At 44.1% G+C, this 23,927-nt stretch overlaps 1 long non-coding RNA gene across 1 annotated transcript in view; it reads right to left on the bottom strand.

Moving 5' to 3' along the window:
- LOC140699795 (uncharacterized) overlaps positions 1-23,927 on the bottom strand; it is a 153,277-nt gene that overhangs the window by 128,540 nt on the left and 810 nt on the right. The gene's annotated exons all lie outside the window — the stretch shown is intronic.

Here is a 23,927-nt window from a genome sequence, read left to right as displayed (position 1 = left end):
ATTACAAGACTACAGAATGCTCCCCTCCCACTTCACTACCACGTTACTGAAGTCCTGGTTACCAGTTCTGTTTTCCTAGTATATCCTGTTTGGCTATCAAGGAAAAGTTACAAGGCATACTGGAAGGCAAAAAACATCTTAAAGAGAAAGCAGACCTCAGAACCAGATATGCAGGAGTTTTGGAACTAGCACATTAAATCACAGTTAAACATGCAGTCTAAGGACTGTAACGCATAGAGTAGACCACATGTAAGAAAAGACGGTCATGAAATCAGATGGAAATCCTACGAAACAATGCTAGAGAAAAAAAGCTACAATAGCAGCAAAGAATAAGGCCTTTTATGTGCTTAGCAGACTGGACATGCTTGAGGAAGAAGTGAGTTACAGGATCAGTAGAATCCTCAAAAACTGAAAGAGCAAGTAGAACAAAGACTTTTTTCAGAATATGTGAGGGCTAGGGCAAGGTGTAACATACACATCATGGAACTACCAGGAACAAAAGGAGTTTCAGGCAATAGTGACTGAAAGTGTCTCCAAATTGATGTTAGACACCAAACCGCACATCTAGGAAGCTTAGCACACCAAGCAGGAGAAATGACAAGCCAAAGTTTAAGTTACAGGAAAGTCAAAAGAAATTCCTGCAAGCACCAAGAAAAGGCACCACAGAGAAACAAGGTTAAGAACCATACCCTACTTCTCCAACTATACAAGCAAGCAGAGTAGAGTGAAATATTTTAAGTGTTAAGAGAATGCTGTATTTCACAAAATTATCCCTCAGAAGTGAAGGACAAAGACGCAAAACAAATTGAGTTTGTTGCCAGTAGACTTGTCTTGCAAGCGATTTGTTCCTTCAAAAGGAGATACAGGTCAGAAACTCAGATCTACACTAAAAGGGAAGAATAAGTGTAAGTGAAAGTCAGTTTCTTGCTATGAATCAACAGTCATGTTAGAGTAATGGTTTGATTATGTAAGCTTATGTATGCTTACGTACATGTATATTACACATGAATAAGCGTATAAGCATGACAGATACAAAGGATGGAAAATTAGGGTTAATTTTAAGGTACTCATTACCCGTGAAGCAGTATAGTCTTATTTCAAAGCAGACTTGTAAATCGTATACTCTAGGGCAATCACCAAGTAGAAGATTAACTGGTATTTTATGGAGAGCAACTAGAACCATAAAATGCTCAATTTAAACTAAAGAAGGTAAGAGATAAAGATAAAAATTGGAATAAAAAGGGCAACAAATATCAAGCAGTAATGAATGCAGTAGATGTCAACCCCTTCAATTACACTGAGTGCCAGTGGCCTAAAAGGCACTGCAGATCAGTGGATCAAGACACATGACCCAGAGAAATGTTGTCTGTAAGAAATGTGATAACATATGAGTGGATGAAGATACACCACACCAACAGGAGTCAGAAGCAAGCAAGAGTAGCTTTTCAGACAGAACTGACTTCAAAGTAAGTGAAGTTATGAGGGATCAAGGAGGGCATTACATAAAGGGGTCAGTTCTTCAAGAAGACCTAACAATTAAAGTGTACACTTTAACAGTGTCAAACTAAATGAGGCAAAAAAAAAAAAACCTGATAGATGAGTCTTCTATTGTAGTTGGAGACCTAAACCTTTCTGTCAGAAAATAGATCCAGCAGGCAGAAAATAAGAACATCACTGAACTCCACACCCATCAACTGGCTCTAAAGGACATCTCTAAGCTACTTCATTCAGTAACAGATTTGTTTCTCAAGCTCACATGGAACAGTCACCAGCATAGGCCACCTTCTTGGCCATAAGATAACAAATTTAAAAATAGAAATCATAATTTCTGCTCTCATACTACAATGGAATTAAACTGGAAGTCAGTAATAAAGCCGGAAGAGGTTCAAATGCTAGGGATTGCACATCCTCCTAAGAAACACAGCTCAAAGAACTATTTTCACTTAGATGACACATAACCTATTAAAATGTTAGTAAAGGCAGTACTCAGAGGGAGATTTATAGCATTGAATGCATGTATTAGAAAAGGTCTAAAAGTCACTTAAATTCCTACCTTGGGAAACCAGAAAGAGCAGATTTAGTGCATAGCTAGTAAAGGATTAGAATGTACATCTATGAAATTAATAACAGGAAGTCAGTGAAGGGGGTGCAAAGTCCTAAGGGAACCAAGAGCTGATTCTTTAAGAAGATGGGTAAGTTCCTAGCCAGGCTAAGAGAAGACATTAATATGAATGACGGGGTATCACTACAGATAGTGAACATTTAAGGAAATGGTTTCATCCTGTCTTTCAGACAATAGAAGCAGAAGGAATACTTCCTAACTCTGAGGCAAGTATTATCCTAACACCAAAACCAGACTGACATCTTTCCACATGCACCTCACCTAAGAGCTGCCTATGATCAGACTGATTAACAGATCCAGTCCAAGTGTAGGGAAGGTGTCTAGAATTTGGTTTCTTTTCAGTTACCTGGTTGTCAAGGGGTTCCTGTCTTACTGGGACAGCTCAAAGTTCTTTTCCTGGCTACAAAGCAGGCTTGGCAAGAGACCTACATCTTACCCCTGGTCTCTAGATAACTGGCTCTCTTCTAAGGCCAGTTTCAGTGTCTCTTCTGCAAGCCCTCTTCATCTGGCCCCTTGGGAAGGACACATAGATCAAGATCCTTTAATTTCCCTTTTGAACTTAAAGGGGCTCACTCCCCCAGAATCCCAGTTCTGCCTCCAACTACTAGTGTATCCTGCAGCCTTGCCTCAATTTTGAGAAACAAGAACTACAAAGCAGTTGAGTTCCAGCTAGCCCTTTGAGAAGTTCTTAAATTCCTCTGGATACCCTGGCAGAAACCAGGGTAGCTTGGCAGACATGGTATCTTCCAAATTCAAACTCAAACTCTGACCTGACCGCACAGCCTGAGAGGTGTGAGCCACCTTCCCTGAGAATACCCGAGCCCTGCCCGACCACCAGGCTCTGCAGCCAGGCAGACCTTAAGCTCTGCAGCACGCCTTTGAACCCAATCCTAGAAGATGGCACAGGATACATGCTACCTCATCCAGGGATGTCAAGCCCAACAACTCAGAGTAACTACCACAGACCAGAGTTAAACACACACTGAGTGTTCAGCTGACCTGGCCACCCCCTAGTGCAACATTCGCTAGATGAGGGGAACTGCAGGACTCACCACTGGACCTGGAAGCTCAGCTCTAGGCTTGAGTTAGATTTGCAGACCCTTGGGTCTCAGGTTGAGGGCAACTTCAGTGCTAGGGACTGAACTTTGGCCCCTTTATATTCCTAATTTAGAGTTCTACCTCTGAATGTAGGTATTTGCAGATTGGCGGGGGGGGGGGGGAGTTCTTTACATACGTAGGTTTACCTGGAGGTCATTAGGGTAGGCCCCAACACAATAGGGCTGATATTCTTATGAAAAGGAGTAATGTAGACATAGGGGGAAATGCCACGTAAAGATGAAGCCAGAGATCAGAGAGATGTAAGCTAAGGAACATCAGGGTGTTCGCATGCCACCTGAAGCTAGGTGAGAGACCTGGAACAGATTCTCACATCCATCAGAAGGTACCAACCTTGCTGACACGCTGATCTCAAAGTTCCAGCCTCTAGAACTGAGGATTTTCTGTGGTCTGAGCTGCCCAGCTTGTGGTACTTTATTACGGCAGCCCTAGTAAAGAAACAAAAGATAGAACCTGCCACAATCAGCCAGGAAAGAGACTGGGACAGCAAATACAAGCTCTGCCTATACCTATTCCTCAGCCAGGGCGCTGGCCACACTCTTAGGTACGGAGTAAAGGACAAGCCAGGCCTGAACTTGACTCTTCTGACAGACCACAGATGCCAAGAGACCATTCTTTAAGTATTATGCCATGTTTAAATGGGGTGTAGGTCCTAAGAAAAACTATATTCCAAAGGTCCAGAAGTTTTTCAGAACCCAGGAGAGGCTTCCTTAGAGAAGCAGACAGGTCCTGTGCTCAGCCAAGTAAGAAACAGATCCAGGTTCAATTCTGATGCCACTGGCTACAACTGCCCTTGTGCTGTTTCTCCAAAGGTCTGAGACAGATGTCTTTGGGAGAAAGAACAGAACTTAGACCAGGGAAGAAGCATCTCTATATAACCTTACACAATATAGAGCAGAGCAGGAGCTGGGGCATAAGCAGACACCCAGGACTTTCCAGGATAATGGCCAGCAAATCAGTTAACAAAAAAATCCTCAGTAGAAAAAAATACAGTCCAGTCAGGCCTTAGATGTAACCAAGTTCCATATACACAGCCTTGGGTCTAGCAATGAGCTAGAAGGCCCTAAGTTGACACATGCCTTCACACCAAGGACTACTGGTACCAGAGAACATCAAGCCACAGCAAGGACCTCAGACCTGAGTTTCTTAACTTCTCTGCCTGGTACCTCCAAGATGGTAGCCAGCTTCAGGGAGACTCACCAGCTTCTGGGTCCTAGTAATTTTCCAATCATCTAGGGTGAAGGAGGCCCTCAGAATCATGTAATGCTGCTTGTTTACCATTGAGGGCTATCAGGAGAAAAACCATAAGGGGAAAAAATACCTATAGAAGAGTTCATTTTATTTATAGGGAGGCCACCAGGCTGTAATCTGGGACCAGATGCCATCAGAAACCTTCAGAGTGACTTTTCAGCCTCAGAAATAGCCGAGACTCCATTCCAAACCGAGACCCTAGCCAGATGCCAAGAAAGCCAGGTATGAGTTCTCAGCCAATGCTGGCCAAACCCAGATGTTCTTGCCCATTCTTTATGTATGGTGAGATATAGCTGACCCTATCAGAACCTCATGTCAAAAGGTCAAAAAGATCAGATCGGAAATGAGATCTCACTGGAAGACTAGACCCTAGACATAGCAAGGAAGCTACAAGCTGCTTTGCCTATGGGCCATTGCTACATGGAATAATGCTGTTCTCTAGTTGATAGAACCATCCCAGGTAGGAAGGAGGGATAACACATTTTCAACCAGCAAGGCCTTCTGAGGCTAAGCTTTAAGCAGAATCAGGACAAGGAATCATAATGTCATCAGTAAGAGTATCAGAATCCATCTTCTGCAGCCACAGGGTAGAATGGTACTTGTTAAGTCCGAGGTTCTAGGATGCTTTGAGGACAAGTACTGCATGGCATCAAATCCAGCCATGAGCAACCTAGATGTCCACTGACAGATGACTGGATAAAGATGTGGTATATACATACAATGGAATACTACTCAGACATAAAGAATAAAATAATGTCATTTGCAGCAACATAGATGGACCTGGAGATTGTCATTCTAAGTGAAGTAAGCCAGAAAGAGAAAGAAAAACACCATATGATAATCAGTGAGGCAAGGCATTCTTTAGCCAATAGTTCCCTGTATCCAATTCCGAGTACACTGTAGATCTCAGTAGCAAAGGATCTAGCCTTATCCCACCTACCTCCCTGCACTCCCAGGTGCCAATTCCAAACAAATGTGATTATCCCCAAACACCTCTGACCACAGCCATAGACATCAGCAGAGGCTCCCTCTGATCTCAGGGATCTGCTTCATACCTGTTCTTCCCTAGGCTGCTCAGAGAGCACACCTACCCCTTTGTGAGGCCCCTCCCAGGCAGTCGAGTGCCACTATCCATATAACGAGCTTCAACTAGTCCCCAGCATTTTTTGTAATAGCCCAAAACAGGAAAGCCGTGAGTCCAGCAATAGATTACAATAGTTAACGTCCATACACCAGGGTAGTCTTTAGCAGTAGACATGAATTACTGCTATTTGTACCACAGATAACCCTCTAACACTTGAGGCTTTAAGTACTATGAGGTTCTTACCAAATTTAGAGGCAAGACTTACACAATCTATGTTGATCTTTTCTTCCTGAGCATGAGGGGCTCAGAAAGAGCAGGACTCTGGAGCAATCAGGAAGGATTCCCCACCAGATCCCAAGCTGTCACAGAACCTCAAGGACTTGGTGGGCTTTTAGCTACCCAAGTCTAACAGCTTCACTGAACCCCTGAGTTTGGGGGCGGGGCAGGGGAAAGGTCAAACAGTACACTGCAAGCAAAAGCTCCATGTCCTCAGAATAGGGCGCAGTTCAAAGATCAAAGCCTCAAGACAGCAGTACCACCCTTATCCACAGGGGATACATTCCAAGTCCCCCAGTGGATGCTTGAGAATATTATTGAATCCTAGGTATACTTGCTGTTTTTTCTTATATCTACTCATAAGATCAATTAAGCAAAGTGATGAGTTTTAATATCCTATAAGAAAGCTTTGAGTATGTTCTCCAAGAGAATTACACAAATTTAATGCTTTTTCCATCTTAGGTGCTTATCATGCACTATGACTGTAGCTTTTGCAGTCTGAGGTACAACAGCAAGACTAGAATGAATTTCGAGTTTCCTTCTTACCATACATCTTAGCAACACCAGCATAGGATTTTTTCCAAGTGAAGAACTTTCACCTTTTCACTTAGAGGAAACACTTTATTGCTTCTTTTGCAAATCCAAATGCTAGCATCACTACTTGTGTTGAAGTGACCCCCCACTGAAGTAACCTTTACTTAATGGTCCCACAGAGCATAACAGTTGATCACAGCCATCACAGCCCAACAGTTGATCTGATAACCAAGAGGCCACTGAGTGACTAACTGGCAGGATATGCTGGACAAAGATGATTTACATTTGGGATGGGATCATGCTACTTGGAACAGCATGCAAGTTATTTCTAGAATTTTCTATTTAAGGTTTTCAGACCACAGATAACTGAAACTGTGGAAAACAAAATCACAGATAAGCAAAGGAGAAAGGACTACTGGACATCTTTGCCCTCAGCCAGTTTTTTCAGGTATTCCACACTCTAGTGCTGGTGGCTCAAACTGAACTGAACATCCATGGCATCAAGTTAGCAGTCTAAGCTCCTCCATCTGCAGTGTTTCCCTAGTCAAGGTGCTCCTGTCAAGATCTAGATACAGTTAAATCAAGTACACACCCAGCAGATTCAAGCAGCAAGTTGAGGAAGCTAGCCCCACTAAAGGGCCCATACAGTAGTAGTACCTTCTTCAGCCTCAAGTGCCACTTGACCCTCATGGGCAGGAATTATAGGAAGTGGAAGAGGCCAAGGCCGCTGCTTTCTATCTTTCCCAAGGGCCACACAGAAGCCTAAAGGTCAGGTTGCTAATAGTGACATGGAGGAAGTCTCCCTGCTGGGATTAGACTTAGAGGGGAAAAGATGGCTGAAGTTTGAGTTTCAGATAGGCAGCAGGTAAAGCTTGTTTGAGCACGTGCTTGCATTTCATCTGTTAACCCTATACCCTGACGACAGTGGTCACCTGTGCTTTCTTGCTGGACAGACCCAAGGTATCATGGGAGATGAAACATCCATGACCTGTGTGCAAACACTATTACATGGAAGGCAAGATGTTCATTGAACATATTCAGTATGTACAATCTTGAGAAGCTTCCAGTTGATACAGACCACCACAAAGTGACACTTCCTTGGCTCAAGAAAGTGAAGAATCCCAAGGAACTTGAGAGCCTCTGGGCTCGCACCTAGAACCACTGCCCTCCACCAGCCCTCCACCCTGCTGGCCACGGACAGATAACAGGAGACATTTTCTCTGGGCTCTGCACTTGCAGTTCCCCAGTTGGTGACAACCACTTTAAGAGCCAGTATACAGGAGACACTTAATGGAAGACTTTCTCCAAAGTACACTTAGCCATTTAATCTGGTTCAAGCTGGGTGCACATCCTGTATCTTAACTGCTCTTCTGAAGTTGTGGCAAGTTCAGTAGCTCTTCAACGGGAAGATCTCCAGCTAATCATCATTGAATTAAGGCAAGAGGAGGAGGTTCCTTCTTAGTTTTCCTATTCAGAAAACAACCTGTCTCAGGAGCTGTTCCTTCTTTACTGGCACACTGTGAGTCACTGAACTCTTGGGTTAAGAAATGTTAGGAGAGGAACAACCATATCTACATATGATAGTGCTAGTAATACTCAAACCAGCATTCTTGTTTCCCAAACCAGAGAAATCTGCAAGATTGGCTCCAGGGTGAGGACATGAGACCTCCAAAGTTAACTAGAACAGAGCAGTTTTGTTTTCAGTACTTAAACTTAAGCCATAACAAATAAAAACTGTAAAGGTAGTGAATTAAGATATTATTTATCTTAAAAAGTACATATGATTAGGGCGTCATTTTGGTTACATCTTGATTTAGAGCAAGACTAAGTCATCTAGCAGGATTCCTTAGTTTTGTACCTGCTTAGTCCTGAGAAAGCAGAGCATACCTGGTTTTTTTTTTCCTTGCAGGTTCTTAGTCATTTCGTGATTAAGAACATCTTTTCACTGAAGAATAGCACAGTTCTGTGAAAACTAGAGTTGCAGATTTCCATGCTAGAGATAGCACAATCGTGACAAAAGCAGGCACTGGAGCGCTAGGATTTGGTCCTTGATTGGGGAGAAAGGAGTGACCTTGGGTAAGTAACTTCTGTACTTCAGTTTCTTTCAGTTGTAAAAGTGATACATGCACATGTGTTCAGGAACCCTGATTAATTCAGTTAATCTCAAATATCTGAGACACTGCTTCAACTCGTGTGTGAAGTAGTTATTCTCTACACCTTTAAATGCAGATACTCTAAGCCGTTAGACATGTGAATTGCTTACTATTCACTCTAGCATATAAATTGCATTCAGATGCTATTTAACACCTGGCACATGAGCTCCATCAGTATGAGTTCTATGAAATGAGTATCTGAGCATGGTACTGTGAAAAGGAATGGTCAAAACTAACCTATACCTATTAGCAATCAGAATGATTTACCCTGGATGTTCTACCTGGTTATTCACCAGGGACATATTTTATATATATATTAATTGAGAGGGGATCTTACAAGGCTTTGAGGGGTGCTGACAGTGATTTTTTGCTCTGAATGCCAGTTACATAAATGTTTACCTTAGAAATGTATCCAGTTGTATATTTGATTTGTGCACATTTCTCCACGTATGTTTTCCCTACATATAAGGATGTTCACATAGCCATATCCAAAGTAAGAGCAAACTACAGTTCAGTGCATACTTTTAAAAAGAGAGTTTCCCTAAGAGTAAGGCTGTGTTACCACTAACAGAGGGAGCCAGAATCAACAAGTCCAGGGTACTGACAATTCTACGTAGTCATAGAGGTATTAGCTTTGTTAAGTTTTAGTGTTTCCTGTCACTCTTCACAAGCAGTTTAAGTTATAGCTGCTTTTCTACTTACTAGAAAGCTAACTTGGGAAGCCACAGGGCAGTTCCATAATCACTTTGCACCCAGGTGCACTAGGACTTTGAAATGGCTGATGGGTGCTCTAGATGGAGCCAGGCAGCTAACAAATGCCACATCACTTCCATACCCATCCTGCTCCCACCAGTGTACTGGACCCACTCAGATACTTTCACATGGATTTTGTCTCAAAGCCTTTAGTGACTTCAAGGTTGAATTGAAGATATATGACTTCCTCTTAACCACTGAGGTTTAAGATAGAGATAGTCAGCTTAGCAAGTTAGAAAAACTTAAGGCAGCATTTCATGTTTAATTGTATAGTAGGTTATGTGTAAGTAACACTATGCATTTCAGACCTCAGCTTCAAAGACTGGGAAGTCTCTCACATTACTCTTCAATGTAGGTTTTCCTGGTTGACCTCCCTTGTACCAGTTCAGGGAACAGGGCTTCTTCCCTACTGTGGCTTGACCCTCCCTGGAGTCTTCCATTAAACCAGTGGGTGTGGGTAAGAAGACAGTGGGACAATTATGGGCTAGACTTATAAGTAGCACATATTTCTGATCAAGTTCTACTAGCTGGAATTCACCACACGACCGTATCTAGATGCAAGGGAGGCTAGAAGCTAGTTAAGCTTGGTCCCCAGGAGGGAATTCACATGCTGGAAACACTAGCAATCTCTACCACAAGTGTCTATTCTGAAGATATGTTTAAGGTAAGTCTGATGTCTTCCCAAAGCCAGTTATCTTTAATATACCATAGTAAATCCTGTTTAACAGGTTTTATTGAACCATTGAACCTAAGCTATTAAGAAACTTGAGTTGTACTGATATGCATCTATAGGATCTTTTTAAGAGACTGCTTGTTTGGCATGACCAGTACAAGTATGAAATTAAGTGACTTTAGGAGTCAGTACCAAAAAGTTCCTGGTGTCCACTGGTTCTCTGCTTTTTCTTAGCATCGATAATCTGAAAATCTTCCTAGAAAGCTGGTGTTAAGTTTGTTTTCTTTTAACGTGACAGCATTCTTTTGGGCAGGTTTCACTCTCCTGCCTATTTTGTCAAAGGCCAACACTTATGCTCCCAGGCAGCTTTGACCTACACAGACGAATACTGCTTTACCTGATTTGCAGATTTCTATAGAGTCCGTGTTCCTTGAACACTGTAATGTCATGCATTCTAATTACTGCAGAACAGTGGTCACCAAGAGACTATGCTATGTACTTAATCTGATCTCCATGAGGCTATTTCAACCTGTTTCTAGTATTAGCTAACTGTTAATAAAACCAAGTCATTCATGGTTAAGGTATGGAACTGGCAGGTAGAGGGAAAGAATCATCCATTTACAGTTTTTTTTTTAAGGGATAGCTCTTTAGAGATAAATGATAGTAGAATGCTGCTAAATTAGAATCCCTAAGAACTAAGTGATTGTCAGTGGCTGTTAACCTCAACAAGCAAAAGTAGAGGGGATATAAGTCTTGACATTACTATACAGTTACCTTAGTCTTGCCAAGAAGTAAACGTCAATCTCATCTTTTAGACCCAACCCCAGACTTAAAGGAAACACAGGAAAGAGGGGAATGTAAAGCAGAGATGCAGTTAGAGTCCCAAATGTGGGTGATTCTGTAGGACTAAAGACTCTGTTAAGAACTCTAAGGAAAGATCGAGTCCTATGTCTCAATGTATTTCAACCATTAAATTATGTAGAGAGTTTTTTGGATCCTAGTTCCCATAAAACTAGAATGAACTAGAAAGAGCAAAATGTGAACTCGAAGTGTAATTGATAAATAAGTTTGTTTTGTTTAGGTGTGAGTAGTATTGTTAAGGTACCCCCTCTAACTCCCTGTCTGAGAAATACTAAGGTATTTATAGAAAGTTTAAGGTAGAGATTTTTTTTTAATAAGTAGGACTATTCAGTCTGTTTCTAGGATACTAGGACATAATAGCCAATTAGACTTCCTCCCAAGTTCTTTTAAGGGCCCTTATTGATAGGGTGGGGAGGCTTCCTGGAACAGGATCTAGAATGTCACAGCCCATGCCTGATTTCCAGCAGAAGATTAACATAGCTTAAAGACAGTCTCTTCAGCAAATGGTGTTAGGAAAACTGGACAGCAGCATGTAAAACAATGAAGCTAGAACACTCCCTTATACCATATACAAAAATCAACTCAAAATGGATCAAAGACTTAACACAAGACAAGATAGAATAAACCTCCTAGAGGAAAACATGGGCAAAACATTATCTGACATACATTTCAAAAATTTTCTCCTAGAAGAAATAAAAGCAAGAATAAACAAATGGGACCTAATGAAACTTACAAGCTTCTGCACAGCAAAGGAAACCAGAAGTAAAACAAGAAGACAACCTACAGAATGGGAGAAAATTTTTGCAAATGAAACCGACAAAGGCTTGATCTCCAGAATATATAAGCAGCTCATATGACTCAATGAGAAAAAAATAAACAACCCAATCCAAAAATGGGCAGAAGACCTAAACAAGCAATTCTCCAAGGAAGACATACAAATGATCAATAGGCACATGAAAAAATGCTCAATATCACTAATTATCAGAGAAATGCAAATCAAAACTACAGTGAGGTATCACCTCACACCAGTCAGAATGGCCATCATTCAAAAATTCACAAATGACAAATGCTGGAGAGGCTGTGGAGAAAGGGGAACCCTCCTACACTGCTGGTGGGAATGCAGTTTGGTGCAGCCACTATGGAAAACAGTGTGGAGATTCCTCAAAAGATTAGGAATAGACTTACCATATGACCCAGGAATCCCACTCCTGGGCTTGTAACCAGAAGGAACCCTACTTCAGGATGACACCTGCACCCCAATGTTCATAGCAGCACTATTTACAATAGCCAAAACATGGAAACAGCCTAAATGTCCATCAACAAGTGACTGGATGAAGAAGAAGTGGTGTATTTATACAATGGAATACTACTCAGCCATAAAACCTGACAACATAATGCCATTTGCAGCAACATGGATGTCCCTGGAGAATGTCATTCTAAGTGAAGTAAGCCAGAAAGAGAAAGAAAAATACCATATGAGATCGCTCATATGTGGAATCTAAAAAACAAAAACAAACAAAAACAAAGCATAAATACAGGACAGAAATAGACTCATAGACGGAGAATACAGACTTATGGTTGCCCGGGGGGTGGAGGGTGGGAAGGGACAGACTGGGATTTCAAAACTGTAGAATAGATAAACAAGATTACTCTGTATAGCACAGGGAAATATACACAAAATGTTATGATAATTCACAGAGAAAAAAATGTGACAATGAGTGTGTATATGTCCATGAATGACTGAAAAATTGTGCTGAACACTGGAATTTGACACAACATTGTAAAATGATTATAAATCAATAAAAAATGTTAAAAAAAAAAACATAGCTTAGGCCAAAGTGGCTGAGCTCAAGTCAGGCTCTTTCAACTAAGCACCCTATTCCTCTAACTCCAGCAGTAAGATCCTGCTTCCACTCTCCCCCACCGGAAGGGTAAAGGAGCACCTAACAAAACATGTAGGAGTATAAGGCAAATGCCCTAGTTCTCAAGGAAGTATGCAGCCAAGAGCCTCCTAGATGGGCAGTATTAGTGGCTAGTGCATCTTGATCATTTTCTCCCATCCTTAGTACCCACCTTCACATCTGTGGTCAACAGATTAATGGGGAGGTAGGTGTGAGAACACTGCACATCTACTTCCCTTCAGAGAGCTGTTAGTTCTCTCATTAAGGTGGCAGTAGGAAATTCACCACAAGCCTAGAAGCTGACCTGTAATCTATACCTCCTTAAGCAATGGTCTCATAGAAAGGCTAGTGGTCAACCTATGTCATGGACCTTTTGTTTTTCTCTATTATCTCATGTTTTAGGTAGACTTATGTCTTAATACTGGATTACCCATCATTGTTTATCAAAATGAGGTTATCTTACTTTGATAAGACAACAGAAAACCTATTTCTTCCTTCTATTGCCAGTGTTACATTTGGCTCTATGCCATGCCATCCCCATCAAGTTTCCATTTACACTATTAGAAGCATCTATAGATCCCAAGTTACTCCTGTTTTTGCAAATCCAGTAGATACTGCCATCCCATTCATCTTACTAAGCCTTCCACCTTGACTTCTTGAAACTCTGCTTTGCTTTGTTACCTCAAACTGTTTTTGCTCAGCAGTATTCGTATCCTGCTTCTCAGTCCTCCTCTGCCTGAATACTCACACAACCATTAAAGTCAAGGATCCTCAGGGCACCCCACTTTGACCCACAGGCAATTTCTGAAGTTGTTTGGTCATTATATTCTAGACAATGAATTCCAAGTAATTCCCTTCCTGGACTTTTGGGAGCTCCAAGTTCAGTTTTCAAATTACCTGATTGATGTTCATACTCAGATGTCCCATTGGCAGTACAAACCAAGCCTGCCCAAGATTGAGTTAGTCTTCTTCCTGTGAACCCTCCAGCTCGTACTATTTTCTAATTTGTCAACTGAGAACATTCATTCTTAATTGTCCCTTCTCTCCCTACACCTAGCCACTAAGTCCTGTCATCTCTATCACTCGAATGTACTAAACCCATCCGTTTGTCCTCTTGTCTCCATATCATCGCTTCTAGCCAACACTGACTTCCTAACTTGGACCTCCCGGCTTCCATCTCCATAGTGCTTTTTCTGCCAGAGTGACCTTTCAGGAAACTGATAGCACCTATTTATGGCTAGGCTAACACGGCCTTCAACTCTGGGTAGGCATCAAGGATTAACAACTATTCTAGCTACATTATGCATATAAATGGGACACAGACGTTTACAGTATCTTTGAAAACAGACTTTAGATTAGCTTCTGAGTGTTGTCAGAGCAACATTACAGAACTTGCCAACCAGTAGAGCCAATACCTTTGCTATGACCTAGAAGGTGAGGAACTAGAGAACTGCCTGGCTTGCCTCGTTTCCCCAACATCTGCGAAGGTCGTGCCAAACACTGCAACATTAAAGAATATCTCCAGATTTTTGGCTTGTCAAGAGAAGATCGCCTCAATTGCATCCAATTAGCAAAATCTAATTCTATCTAGAGTCTTAAGAAGAATGTGAGAAAGAAATCTGGGAAATAAATTTTCTGTTTTCTGCGGTACAGGAAGAAGGTAGGATGGTCAGTAAAGAAGGTGCACGCACCACACTCACTGCTCCAACCTTGTCACTACTTTCCTTTTAGCCTCGTTTTGTGCTTCTCACCTAAGATCTGAGTTACACTACCTCATACCACCAGCCGTCCACCCTCCCACTTTCATACCCAGGTTGGCTTTTGAAGTCCATTACTGGACCACCCTGGAATATTGGAGGTAGAGGTATCTAAGGTTTCCCAAATATCCTTTGGGACTCACTTGTGAGACTCAAACTCACTAGGTTTAAGCAACAGGTCCTAGTATATCTCGGTAAGTCTTCTCTACATCCTAGCAGCCCCAGTGTTTGTTCTATGACCCAGGGTAGTGGTTTGTTGTGGTTTTGTTACTCCTTAGGGCACAGGAGCTATCCAGAGACCCCACCCTCATGGTCAGACATAGGGATGCTTTCTAATCATATAGGAACTGTTAATATTAAGAAACAGTCCAGCTGACTAATAGCAGTTGTACTATTTTATAGTCTCACCAGCAGTTTATGCAAGTCCAGTCTCTCTGCTTGTGTCCATTATAGTCAACCTAACAAGTGAGATGATTTGTAGGTTGCCTATGTCAATTCATTTGGGTCCTTCAATGCCATGTGCACCCCTTTATTTCTGCCCCTGTCTTTACTACCTATCAACCATGCCCCTGAACCCTACTCCTCGAGAGTTTAGCTGATGCTTTTATTGGTAAAAGTTAAAGCTAAATCAAATAATATCTTGTAATACAGGTCAACTATCAAATATAATATTTGGCAGCAGCTTTCTACCTAAAGCCTTCCCAAAGTTAGATACTTAAATTTCATTGATCAGCACTATGTAAACTTTTGTGGTCAGTTTTGATGGGGAGCACTAACTTTGAAATACAAATATTTCTCAAAAAGCAAGCTCTGGTTTCCTTACTAGTAAGCTTGCATGACTACTTGTATTCAATTTTTTTATCTTATAGCCAAGTCTTGAAGTTTTGTCATTGGTACCTATGTAATAGCCTCAATTTTGCCTCTTAGCCCACAAAAGGTGTAAAATACTTACTTTGTGGACCATCACAGAAAAAGGTGTGCTGATCTATTTTAAGAGGAAACATCCATGAAACAAATTCTAAGCTTGCTCTGATATTAGCAATGTATTTCACTAATATATTATCTCATTTCCACCTCTTCAAGGTAGTATAAAAATATCACCCAAACCCAGGCAGAGTGTTGCTTTTGAGAATGTGACCAGAAGCCAAAACCAAAATAAGGCCATTTGGACTTAACTGACCAGGAACAACCAGACATTAGCCAGTTTAGGCTAGAGGGAGTTGTAAGCCCAAAACCTCAACATGCTTAGCTAAGTTTGTCTGCCTTCATTTGCCATAAAGTGGTCTCTTGCAGTTTCCCTAAGCCTCTCATCATGAAGCATTTTCAAAGTGAAGATACAGCCACTAGAACAGGCTGTGAAGATACCACACGTGAATGAGCAGACGGGCATGGGAGGCATTGTCATGTCACAGCCCTGCAGCCTTGTTCACTAGCACAACTGTATTTTAAGCTTTATGTGTTAATTCCAAAAGTTAGCTACTCCTAGTTACAAGACCAGCTCATTTGAGAGCTGGCAGGTCAGGTGGCAGTTCAGAGCTGCATAAAAAACACCAGTTTCATGTTCAGTCTTAAGTACATCTCAAACCAAAGGCTCAGACTTTCTCCATGAGGCTGGGATGTTCTGTCTTGACACTATGGCATTGGCAGAAAAGTAGATTCTATCCCCTGTCACCTTTTACTCTACTCCACAGATTGATGTTTATAGCCTCCTATGTTCATGAAACTTCTCTAAGAAGGTACAGACACTTGACAGAACAAGCAGTAATTTTTAGGTCTGTGGACATAGCAAGTTGTCCCCAGTTAAATTGGAGAAGTCCGATTTATGTGTCCCTCATTACAGATGGGTTACATGTCTAGTTTAAGTCCTACTCACCATATCGAATTTCATAAAACCTCATGATTCTTATAGATCTAGGATACCCAGTAAGTTCTTAGAAGTCCAGAAACAGAAGCAATTATGTAGCCCAAAGATGACCTTTCAAATAAGTCATGGAAGCATGGATTTAAAATGCTCAAGACTGAAGTGAATTCGGGGAAGTCTACAAGATCACTGATGTCCAATCTCTCAGGCCAGAAGATTGGAAGCCCAGCATTTGACTGCAGCAGTGATTACAGTCAGAGGATGGAAGTTGTAGTACCACCAGCAGTAGTTCAGCAAGTAGAACTGCAAAAGTTAGAGTTTCCTACTTTTGTGTTTAAATTTCTAAACTAAGTGTTCAAGTGAAAGAGGGATCATGTTTGACCCTGAGGGTAAGAAGTTCTCCCTAACACCAAAATCATGTGTCCTAATGGGATTGAGACTAGAGAAGGACAGAGAAGGAATGTTTAGGCTTGTTCTTTATTAGCCATATGAAAATGAGACTGGTGACTGGAAAAGACCAGCAGCACTAGGAAGTGACCAGAATTACCTGTAAGACACAGGGAACTCCTACCAGATGAAATGCCAATGGAGATTAAACACATCATTAGGTAGTTCAGTAGAGAGAAAATAACTTACAGTGTACTCACCAGAAACACAAGTTTATAGTGTTGATCTTCCATCTGTCAAGTCTGGGTTCTGAAGAAGATATGGAGGTAGGAATATAGCCAGCTCTGAGGAGTGGTCATACTTAGTGATGTGGAATATATCTGTGTCCCAGCAATCCTGTGGATCAGGAGATACCTTAGACCTCCAACAGGACATTGAGAAGCTCTTTTTTTTTTTAATAGCATAGACAAGCACAAACATGTGATCTGCTCTGAAAGCAGGCTACACTGTTAGCACTGCCTGGACTCATAGAGCAGCAATGTGGCTAAGTCTCAGAAGTCTTTGACTAGAGTCAGCAGCATAATACTGTTCATGTAAATAAGCATACTAACCATTATTTTCCAGGGTAAGCTCACTCCCACCAGCATAGGGATTTTCCCAAGATGTGGGCTTCTAGTTCTAGCCCCACTCTGCCCCCACCAGCTCCAGATCGAGGCGAGCATCCCTGCAAGGATCAAGTGGTGCTGCTGGGGTAGCCCAGAACACAGGCCAGACAGCCATGCCCAGGGCCCACACCAGCCTCCTTCATCAACTCTCAGGGTTCCTCCAGGTTCAGAGTACACTCTGCAAAGCCAGACCCAGTTTTCCAAAGCTATATTTTGTCTGAGATCAGCTGTCACTTGATGTTTCCATGATGACTACACATTCCTAGAGCTTCTGTGAGAGTCTAGGAAGAGCCAGACATAAAATTTTGATATAGCACAGCTAATCCAGATCAGGCCACTTGGGCTCCTGGTAACAAGACCCCAAAACAAATTCATGTGCACCATGGGCAAGAACTGGCCTTATACATCTTTATGAACTCACTTGTCTTTAAGTTCAGCACTAGTCGCTGAGTCCCTGGGGTTACTAATTTGTTATCTTGCTTTGTGTCTTATCTAGAACTCATGGAAATGTGGTCCACAGGGAGTACCAGGTCCTCTGAAGAAACCAGCCTGAGGAGGCCAACTCTATCCAAGAGAGACAATCTTCCCTACACTGACCCAAGAGGTTCTAACCTCAAAACACAAGGTCATACAGGAAAACATATCTAGAGTCCTCTTAAAAGGTAAGGGGACTAAGGAGCCAGGTATGCTGTAGAGTCAGGGTTGGGGAGGCGTTAGGGAGTTGACAGCTTGCTTCCCCCAGTGTGAAGCCTCAACCTTAGGAACAAACCAAGCACTTCTGGGGCTTCAGTAGCCTTGTTATGCTGTGCCCAAGGTAGAGACCCAGTCTCACTGAGGCTGGGGAAGGAGGGAGCCCCACTTCTCGGCTACCCTTCTGACTTTGTGCAGAGACTATCACATATGCAATTATGGTGCTGTCTCAGGCTCAAAAGGAGGGCTCCAGCCCAAAGAGGCCCAAAAGCAGCCTGGAGAACTTAGGGCCCATTTGCTACTTGAGGTCCACACCATCCAAGGTGAGAACTATGGTACACAGGGACATTCCATGACCAGTTGAATAGGGAACATTATTTGGGTGAAAACCACCTCTAGCAAGTGAGAAGCTTCCAAGTCACTGCTGTCCACAAGAGAAAACACTGAGCAAGCTAGAGTCAGTTTCTTGGGTCCCTTACAAAACCGAGGCCCTAGGGCAAGCCACCACCCCAAAATTCAGAGATAGACAAATATACAGAATCAGAGCCAAAACCTGCTTCCCAGCAGCAGAAGCCACTAGAACCAGTAACTGGTAGAAACACTTCGACGCACAGCCAGAGGCCAAGTTACCAGACTAACCTGGGAGTGAGACATTCTAGGGGCTATGGTGGTATGAAGCCCTGTACTTCTGTGGATTTCTTACCTCCAGAAATCCCAACAGGTTCTCATGATGGTCAGAAAAATCCTATTTCACGCAGGCAGAAGGGAAAAGTTACCGCTGGGAAATATGCCCACAGCATCATTCATAACAGAGGCCTATCTTCCAAGGACAACTACGTTAGTCTCACCTGACCCAGGAGAAGGATGTTTAGCTAGATCTAGCCCCTCTAGCTTTTGTCTCATAGGAGCTGAGGAGAGAGGCCTACATGCAATTCTGAAGGCCCCAGCCCAGGGCCTCAGGCCCACTAAAAATCTAACACTACGTGATGATTTCTCTCACCTTGCCACCACGTCACCAGGGCTCCGTATAATGTGGGTTACGTCTAAGAGCCACAGGCCAGATCTATTTAAGAAGGCATTCCTGGGCAACCAGAGGGACAACAGAAAAAGTGGGGGGAAAACTAGAGCCTCTGGCCCTAGTAGCTACTCTCTGCTCCACCCAGCCCAATTATCAGCTCCTATCACCCAATATCATGTCTAGCTTTCACCAAGTATTTGTAAGGCATGCTGAAAGGCATGCAACGCAGTCTAGAGAGAAAAGCAAGCACTAGAATCAGATTCAGTACAGGTTTTGGAATTATCAGGTAGGGAGTTTTAAATAACTGATGAATACGTTAAGGGCTCAAATGGAAAAAGGCAAGCAAGTAGCTGGAGTAGCAAGAACAGAGGGGTAATAAGATGGAAATTCTAAGAAGGTGTAAGAGGAAATGCTAGAGATCAAAAACACTAACAGAAGTTAGGATGAGCCTTTGATGGGCTCATCAGAGGGTCAGATACTCCTGAGGAGAGGAATGGAAAACTTGAAGATAAGTCAGCATCAGCTTCTCAAGAATGTAGTAAGGAAAAAGAAAATGGACCCAGACCCCTGCCCAGCAGGTTTTGGGTTCATCTAGTCTTCTCCCCCACAGATCCAGAAGCAAGTGTTCTCAGTCAAGCGGTTCCTCTCGTCAAAGAGCAGGCAGGTTAAAGAGGAGTCACCAAGAGTGCTGCCAAGTGTAGGCTGGCCGAGTTTACTTTGGGTTCCCTACCCAAATAAACACTTGTGCTCTGCAACAGGAATCTGCCCTTCTTGTCAGTAGGACAGCATCTTAGGACTCACCTATGATCTGACTTTAAACGCTAGGGATTCTGAAGAGGCAACAGAAACCAGGTGGGACTTAGAACAAGCACCGTTTGTTATTTGTTCAGCACAATTAGAAGTTAAAGCCCAGCCTTTTTAACAAGAACAAATGACTCTCCTCCTCCAGGAATTGAGGACAAAAGGCAGAAAGCTAAGTGGCCAAGGTCTCTTGAAAGAGCATCAAGCTGCTGTGATGTGGGGTGAGGGAACAGGACCAGGAGGCCCAGGTAGTGCCTGGTATATATATAAACATGAGCCCATGAGGGACTTGGGAGTAAGGCCATCTTCTGTGACTGGTACAGATACCTACCAGTGGGGACTAGGGACGTTCACACAACTTGCAAACTTTCGTTTTTTCCGAGTATCCATCTACCCTGACTTGATCTAGGATGTCTTTCTGATCTTCATCACTGATTATCTCTGGCCCCTTCCCCAGCAGCACCCAGGAGAGGGAACACAAAGTCTAGCTGACCCGGCCTTGACCTCCTTTCTCCAGGTCGAGACCAAGTCCCACCTGGTACACACTGTGTGTCCTATCTGTTCCCTAGAAGTTGTTAGGAAGAGAAACAGGCAAGTAAGGGACCAATCCTTCCATAGCCCCCACAGGCGCCTGGCCTGGACTCTGCCTCTTTCCTCCGTGCCTTCCCACAGTGAGAAACACCAGAGGGTAACAGTCCTCTCTGGTTCTCAAGTCAGCTCTCCCAGCTCAAAGCCAGACCTCCCTTCTGTCCTCCCTAGCATTGTAGCCTTCACTCCCTCCAGCCCAGGAGACAGCTGATCATCTCCCTTCCTCAGGGTGACAGGTTCAGCAAGCCCCAGGGTCAGTAACTGCCTTCATGACTCAAGTCACTTAATCTACAGAGCAGGGACTTGTGGGATGGTGTCAAGCATAGTGAGACTGAAGACATGGGCAGCCTCTGGGTAGGGGCTGTTTTGACCTGGTGTGGGGGTTGCTTTTCCAGGGTAGGAGGTAGTCTGGTGGCTCTGGAGGAGTTAGGAACCAAGGTAATCTGAGTTCTGCTCCTGCTTCTCCTCTGTTACTCTAAAAAGGGGTCTCCCTCATACCTGCAGCAACTCCCTACTAGATCAGGCATCTTCAGGAAGATCAGGACCTGGCAGAATTCATGAGCTAAGGAACAACAGGTAGGGAATTGCTTGGCAAGGGACCACCCCCCTCTACCACCGTCTCGCCCAGGGCTGGGGGTTTACAGTCTGATTCTTCTGTTGCCCTGTATACCTAGCAGGCAAGGCCAGGCTCCACCCTAAGAAGGCCTTTTGAGTGGTGAAAAGTGATTAGCTGATTTCTTAGCACCTGACTGCTTCACCCTAAGGCACATCTTCCCTCCCACTCCGAGCTCAATAAGCCCTTTTAGGACTGGTGTCTGGCCTCCTTGAACTGTCATCGCAGGAAATAGTCAACACTCCCAGGAAAAGAGCTCAAGCCAAGTGAAACATTAGAAAAGCAACTATTTCAAGATATCTAACTGCATCCAATTCCAGAGGTAAAAAGCAAAGAACAGACCAAAGCCTTTTAGGATATTATCTTAGATTAGGCATGAAGATATTTAAAATAAAGAATATGTTATAATAAAGAATACGTCTGAGACTGGACTTAGCTAAGGAACAAGCAAACTTACTTGAGAGTCTGGATTGAAAAGCCTCCCGAAACGAAAGGGTGAAAGGAGGGAAGAAAAGCCAAGGTGTGGAAGTTAGGCATGCCAAAAGCCATGGTAAAGGAGTCCTGGAGACAGGAGTGTCTCAAGGTTTAGAGAAAGGATAGAATGAAGAGAACCACAAAAAGGGGTCGAGATAAGGAAACCCTAAGCTTTAGAGCAGTCAGCGCTGACATCCTTACACTTCAAAGTCTCCTTATACTATAGACAGGAGCTGGAGGAAGGTATATCGGCACCACAGAGTCAGACACTCCGCAGTGGCTGTGGGTAGAGGAATGAGGCCAGGCTCTCCAAAGAGGTGGCCTTCCTGAGAACAGTTGGGACAGGGGCTCTCAAGGGACACAGGGAAAGCTGCCACTGTCTAGGGACCCTGCTTCCGCAGGTGGGACAGCATCCAGACACTGGAGTGAGGTCCCATCACAGCCACATAATGGTCAGAGGAGCTAGTGCTGAGTCAGACAGGAGCACCCCGACTCCCTGTCACAGCAGCAGAAACGACAGGAGACAGTGATGCCAGCAGAGATTCCAGCCCTTAGGGCTCTAGCTGCTGGCCAGAGGCCTGGGAGGCAGGGGCAGCCCAGCTGAGGCTGGTCCATAGCCACCAGGTGAGGGGCACCTTCAAAACATTTGATGCCATTTAACCAGTTACTTCCATTTCACTTTGGTGGACTCCTTACTCTAGCCCCTCATGGAACTTGTCCTTTCACTCATGGTCTGCCCACTCTCCCAGCCCTTAGCTCTTCCTCTAGGGGGACTCCAGCTTCCTCTGCTTGACCTCAGCCCTTGTTCCAGTCTCTACCATGGCCTGGCCTCTTCAAAGAAAGAGAGGCATTAACACCATCTATGGCCGTGAGGGAGAGAAAACGCTTTCCACACCTGCAGACTGTATTTCTGCTACTACCCACCTCCTCCCCACTCTGATGCAGGCCCACTCTGGCCTTCCCTCCCCATAGGGGTCAGCTGTGTCTGGTCTCACAGGAGCCTCACCTGCTGGACTGAATGCTGCAAGGCAGTGTGGAGCCCATCCCATTCATCCTTGGCACTGGCACCCATCACAGAGCCAGGATCCCACTACATGGATGAGGGAGCCTCGGAGGCCCAGTGGCACGGTGGGAAGGATGTGCTCCTGCCACATGGTCCACTGGAGGGAGGGGGTCAGGCCATGTGAGGAGCTCTGCCTAAGATCCTGAGCCCAGTGTGTGTGCGTCCCCAAGTCATTGCCCACCCCACCACAGCAGGTTCACGTGTCACGCCCAAGCAATTAGAGCCATTTACTACTTTCCAGAAGTCAGAGGGCCTGCTCTGTGCTGGGGACAAGTTGGCTGGGGGACAGAGAGCCCCACCCAGCATTTGAGGGCTCTCCTGCCAAGGAACAGCATGGCCTGGAGGCAGTGGCAGCATTGCTAGGACAACAGTAATGCATCTGCACTAGGGATCCTGTGGCCTGGCCTCCTCTCTACCAAGCCCTCCAGCACTAGTTCTCCAGATCTATTCCTCACCCGGAGCCACGACTCAGGAACCTGGCTGAGCAGGTCTTGAATAAGTCCACCAAAGGTGATGTTTCTTGGCCTCAGCCCAGACAGAAGAAAATCCTCAGGCCACTAGTATAAACTTCCAAGCTTCAAGGCCTCCTTAGCCACAAGCTCATTTCCCTCAGGTAGCACCTGAAGACAGACTAAGAAGGTTCTATCCTAAAACACTGGCTGAGCCTGGATGTTGGGACAGCAGGTAGTACAAGACTGAGGCTCCCATTCTGGAGACCTACACACAGGACCTAGGCCTCTGCAGGCCCCTTGTGTCAGGCACCAGGCTTGTAGTGGCCACACAGGTACTGAGCTTTTATGAATCAGCTCCGTTGTGAGCTGAAGACCAAGCCAGGCTGATGCCAGACTGAGATTCTCGTGACAGGTCCCAGGGGTTCAGGTGAAATGGAGGCTGCTAGGTAATTTCATGGACACTTGGCCATTGGCTCCCTAAGAAGCCAGGCAGCTGTTTAGAGCCCCTGGTCTCCTTTCTGAGACCCAGTCCCACTCAGAGAAGCCCCTTAGTTCTAAAAGTCAGGCCCAAAGCATGTGATTCAGGGGCAACATTGTCTCCCTCTGGGGACCCTGCCTGTGACATTGCCTGGACATCTGAAGCAGCAGTTAATGGCAGCCCCTTCCCAGAACAGAAACGCAGGGTCCAGGGGGCATCAGTCTCATTTCACAGATCAAGGCCAAGACTCTGGCTCTGTCCCCAGCCAACTACTCAAAGTTTGCCCAGCTCAGGAACTCAGGCCCAGGCCTCTATATCTGCCCTACATACCCGGATCCAAGGTTGACCGGGTACTG

Source organism: Vicugna pacos, chromosome 11 (assembly GCF_048564905.1).
Source record: "Vicugna pacos chromosome 11, VicPac4, whole genome shotgun sequence".
In the NCBI taxonomy this organism is placed as follows: domain Eukaryota; kingdom Metazoa; phylum Chordata; class Mammalia; order Artiodactyla; family Camelidae; genus Vicugna; species Vicugna pacos.
The sequence above is the reverse complement of the archived record's forward strand: the minus strand, read 5'-3'. Positions and strand labels throughout refer to the sequence as shown.